We start from the raw sequence: 5,654 nt of genomic DNA, 5'->3' as shown, positions 1-5,654 counted from the left end.
CTACTTGCAAGGCTGAGGCAAGAGATTCTCTTAAGCCCAAGAGTTTGAGGTTGCTGTGAGCTGTGATGTCATGGCACTCTACTGAGGGTGACATAGTGAGTCTCTGTCTCAAAAAAAAAAAAAGTAAAGAAAAAAAGCCTTTTTGACAACACTATTTCAGAAAATTAAAAATAGAACTACCTCTCAACAAAGAAAAGTCCAACTTTTGGCAAAAAAAGGAAAAGGATGACTACCTATCAACTATGAATTAAATATCTGGTGAATTCTACCATATATTCAAAGAGTAATTAATAATAATTCTAAACTCTTCAAAAACATAGAAGAGGGATTTCCAAACTCATTTTATGATGACGGCATCATTCTGAGACTAAAGCCAAAGATACCAAGAGAAAAAACTATAGGCAATATCCCCAATGAATAGTAGATGCAAAAATCCTCAACAAAATACTAGCAAACAAAATTCTATAGCACATTATTAGTAAAAGAATCATATAAAATGACTGAGTTACATTTATCCCTAGGATGCAATTATATTTCAACTTAAATCTATAAACATGATAAACTCCAGTACATTCCATTACAGAGTGAAGGATATAAAACACACCATCATTTCATTACATGCACAGAAAGCATTTTACAAAATTAAACACTCTTTCATGATAAAAACTCTTAATAACTTTGTATTGAAGGAACTTACCTCAATGCCATACAGGCTACCTATAAAAAAATCTACAGCTGGCTGGGTGCAGTGGCTCATGTCTATAATCCTAGCACTCTGGGATGCCAAGACAGGTGAACTGCTTGAGGTCAGGAGTTCAAGACCAGCCTGAGCAAAAGGGAGACCCTGTCTCTGGAAGAAAAAACATAGCTGGGCATTGTGGCAGGTGCCTGTAGTCCCAGCTACTCAGGAGGCTGAGGCAAGAGGATCACTTGAGCCCAGGAGTTGGGCTGTGAGCTATAATGTTATGGCATTCTACCAAGGGTGACAAAGTCAGGCCAAGACAGATGAATTGGTGTGACTCAAAAAATAAAACTCCACAGCTAACTAACATTAGACACCATGGTAAAACACCATTTCCTTAGAGGTTTTCCTCTAAGATTAAAGATGAGAATGCCCACTTTCATTACTTCTATTTAACAAAGTACTAGAAGTCCTAGACAAAGCAATTGGACAAGAAAAAGAAATGAAAGACATCCAAGACAGAAAGAAAGAAGTATCCCAGATTTACAGATGACATGATCCTATACACAGAAAATCCTAAAGATTCAAAAACAACACAAATAACCCATTAAAACCAATTAACAAATTTAGTAACTTTGCAAAATGTAACATACATACAAAGTCAGTTTCCTTTCTTTATATCAATAATGACCTATTATAAAAAGAAATTAAAAAATACTACAATAGCATTAACAAGAATACTTAAAAGATAAATTCAATCTCTTGAGGGTGGGAGACAATTGTAATAGGGACTTTAATAAATCCAAATAACGTAACCTAATTCTTTGTGCCCTCAGTGAACCTGAAGCAATAAAAAAAAAAAAAGAAGAAGAAGAAGATACGGTGGTGCCTGTGGCTCAAGGAGTAGGTGCTGGCTCCATATACCAGGGGTGGCAAGTTCAAGCCTGGCCTCAGCCCAAAACTGCAAAAAAAAAAAAAAAAAAAGAAAGAAAGAAAAGAAAAGATAAATTTAACCAGGGAGGTAAAAGAACTGTATGAAAACTATAAAATATTGATGAAAAAATTGAAGACACGAATAAACTGAAAGGCATAATATGTTTATAGCTTAGAATATTTAATATTGTTAAAATGTCCATACTATCCAAAGCAATCTACAGATTCAACACAATTCCTATGAAAATGCCAGTAGCATTCTTAGGAGAAATAGAAAAACAATCCAAAATCCATATGGAATCACAAAGTTCCCAATACAATCTTGAGAAAGAACAAAGCTGGAAGCCTCACATTTCTTGACTTCAAAACATTACTAAACCATAGTAATCAAAACAGTATGGTACTGGTGTAAAAACAGACATCTCAATCAATGGAACAAAATACAGAACCCAGAAATAAACTTATAAACTGATCTTTGACAAGGGTACAAAACTGCATAATGGGGAAATGATAGCATCTTTAAAAAATGGTGTGGGGAAAACTGAATATCCACATACATATGTAAAATTGGACCTCTTTTCACTATACACAAAAATTAACTCAAAATGAATTGAAGGTTTAAATATAAGACCCAAATTTGTAAAACTCCAAGGAAAAAAACATAGGGAAAGAGCTAAAAAACAATGTCAAGAGCTTCTTGATATTGGCCTTAGCAATTTCTCAGATATGACATCAAAAGCTAGGTAATGAAGGCAAAAATAGATATAGAGGACTATATCAAACTAAAAGCTTCTGCAAAAGAAAAGAAATAATCAACAAAGGAGAGCTCGGCAAGATGGAGGCCAAGTAACAGCTTCTTTGCAACTGGGCACGGTGAGTCTAGGGAGAGAAGACTCCAGGCATCTATGGCTGGTGGGATCTGTCCAGAAACATCCCTTTGGGGACACAGGGAGACAGCAAGAGACTTCTGGAACCCACAAAAAGGACAAAAGCAGTGGAGAACTGAACTCATCAAAACCTTAGGCCAGAGGCACAGAAAATTAAAGAAATGAAAGGAAAATTAGGACAAAGAAACAGATAAAAGAAAACACTCATGAGGAAGAGCCAGCAGAAAAATCCTGGCAACATGAAAAACCAGTCCAGAGCAATCCCCGCAAGGGACCATGAGGTAGCTACTGCAGAGAATTCCACTTATAAAGAAGTGTTAGAAATGACAGAGGGGAATTTAAAATACAGATGATGAAAACAATGAAGGAAATTGCTGAGAAAGTGGAAAATAACCAAAAGAAAATACAAAAGCAGAATCAAATAAGATATGGACAATATGAAGAATATAGAAAGGATATGGCAGAGCTGAAGGAATTGAAGGAGTCAATAGGGAAATTAAAGATGCAATAGAAAGTATCAAGAACAAATTAGATCATGCAGAAGAAAGAATCTCAGAGGTAGAGGACAAATCTCTTGAGATAACTCAGAGAGTTAAAGAGGCAGAAAAAAAAAGAGAGTGAAAGCAGAACATTCACTGACAGAATTATGGGACTTTATGAAGCGTTCAAACATACAAGTTATAGGTATCCCAGAAGGGGAAGAAGAATGCCCCAGATGATGGAAGCCATTCTCAAGAATATTATAAATGATAATTTCCCAAATATCACCAAAGAATGTGACACACTCCTTTCAGAGAGATATTGGACCCCCAGGTCACCTCAACTCAAATAGAAGCGCCTCCAGGACACATTGTGATGAACCTATCAAAAGTCAAGACAAAAGAAATATTCTGCAAGCTGCCAGAAGTAAGCACCAATTGACCTACAGGGTCAAATCCATCAGGGTGACTGCAGACTTCTCTAATGAAACTTTCCAAGCCAGAAGACAATGGAAAACTACCTTTAATCTACTTAAACAGAACAATTTTCAGCCCAGATTTCTATATCCCGCTAAGCTAAGCTTTAAAATTGACGAAGAAATCAAATACTGATATGCAAACATTGAGGAAATTTGTCACAAGACCACTTTACAAGAAATACTTCAACCTGTTCTACATACTGACCATCACAATGAACCAACAGCAGAGTAAGCACACAGAAATTAAAACAGAACCTAGCTTCCACAATGATGCAAAAGACAAAACTAAGCAATGACTTTCACAAAATAAGATGAATAGAATGCTACCACACTTTTCAATTATCTCAATAAATGTTAATGGCTTGAATTCTCCACTGAAGAGGCACAGATTGGTTGACTGGATTAAAAAACACAAGCCATCCATTTTATATCTTCAGGAAACACATCTAGCTTCAAAAGACAAATTAAAACTCAGAGTTAAAAGTTGGAAGACAATTTTTCAGGCAAACGGAATCCAGAAGAAAAGAGGGGTTGCAATCTTATTTTCAGATACATGTGGATTTAAAGCAACTAAAAGACAAAGAAGGTCACTTCATATTGGTCAAGGGAAAAACACAACAAGAAGACACTGCAATTCTAAATATTTATGCACCCAACTTAAATGCTCCCAGATTCTTGAAACAGACTTTATTTAGTCTGTTATCCTATAACACCACAATAACAGGGGACTTTAACACTCCTCTCACAGAGCTGGACAGATCCTCTAAACAGAAATTAAACAAAGATATAAGGGACTTAAATGAGACCATAGAATGACTGAGCTTGTTAGACATATATAGAACAATCCATCCCAAAGATAAAGAATATATATTCTTCTCATAGGCCCATGGGAACATTCTCCAAAATTTATATCCTAGGACACAAATCAAACCTCCACGGAAGGAAAATAATTGAAATTTTTCCTTGTATCTTCTCAGACCACAGAGCACTAAAGGTGGAACTCAACTCAAACAAAAATGTTCAACCCCACACAAAGGCATGGAAATTAAACAACCTTCTGTTGAATGACAGTTGGGTGCAGGAAGAAATAAAACAGGAAATCATTACCTTCCTTGAGCATAACAACAATAAAGACACAAGCTACCAAAACCTATGGGATACAGCAAAAGCAGTCCTGAGAGGAAAATTTATCACTTTAGATGGCTACATTCAAAAAACAGAAAGAGAGCTCATAAACAAAATCACACGCAATCTTATGGAATTGAAAAAGGAAGAACAATCTAAGCCTAAACCCAGTAGAATAAAAGAAATATCCAAAATTAAATCAGAGATCAATAAAATTGAAAACAAAAGAATTGTGCTCGCTTCGGCAGCACATATACTAAAATTGGAACGATACAGAGAAGATTAGCATGGCCCCTGCGCAAGGATGACACGCAAATTCATGAAGCGTTCCATATTTAAAAAAAAAAAAAAGAATCATTCAGAAAATTAATAAAACAAGGAGTTGGTTTTTTGAAAAAATAAATAAAATTGAAAAACCTTTGGCCAGACTAACTAGAAATAATAAAGTAAAATCTCTACTAACCTCAATCAGAAATGATGAAGGGGAATTAACTGATGCCACAGAGATACAAGAGAATTATCTCTGAATACTACTAAAAACTATATGCCAAAAAATTTGACCATGTGAAGGAAATGAATCAATATTTGGAATCACAACCTTTCCCTAGACTTAGCCAGGAAGAAATAGCTCTCCTGAACAGACCAATTTCAAAGCACTAAGATCAAAGAAACAATAAATGGGGGCGGAGACAAGATGGCTGACTGAAACAAGCTTTCCACAGAGGCTCCTCTCCAGAAGGAGAGTTAAAGGACAGAAATTTAGCAGGTAACCTGGTGGATTAGAGCTGCACCAAGAGAGAAGGTTGAAGAATGCACATCAACCCCGCTGAGGCGAGCTATGATCACAAGGATACAAACAAAAGGTACAAAATCCATCACCAAGTGGATGGGAGTCCCCTCCCCCATGAGAATGGCTCCAAGTGACCCACAACAAATGAGCAGAGTTCAAAGGTGCTCCCACTACACTCCACAGGAGAGACCCTCTAAAAACTGGAACTACATTCCCTACTAGGGTGCCACAGCATTCTCTTGCCAGGCATAAAACTATATATATTCTCTACCTGCAATT

At 36.3% G+C, this 5,654-nt stretch overlaps 1 non-coding gene across 1 annotated transcript; it reads left to right on the top strand.

The window, feature by feature from the left end:
• The first annotated feature begins 4,817 nt into the window (after positions 1 to 4,817).
• LOC128595001 (U6 spliceosomal RNA) lies at positions 4,818 to 4,924 on the top strand. The gene has a single exon (XR_008382697.1). It is a non-coding gene; the product is annotated as a U6 spliceosomal RNA (small nuclear RNA).
• Positions 4,925 to 5,654: the final 730 nt, after the last annotated feature.

This window comes from Nycticebus coucang, chromosome 9 (assembly GCF_027406575.1).
Source record: "Nycticebus coucang isolate mNycCou1 chromosome 9, mNycCou1.pri, whole genome shotgun sequence".
Lineage (NCBI taxonomy): Eukaryota > Metazoa > Chordata > Mammalia > Primates > Lorisidae > Nycticebus > Nycticebus coucang.
Note: the sequence above shows the minus strand (reverse complement) of the source record. Positions and strands in the feature narration are given on the sequence as shown.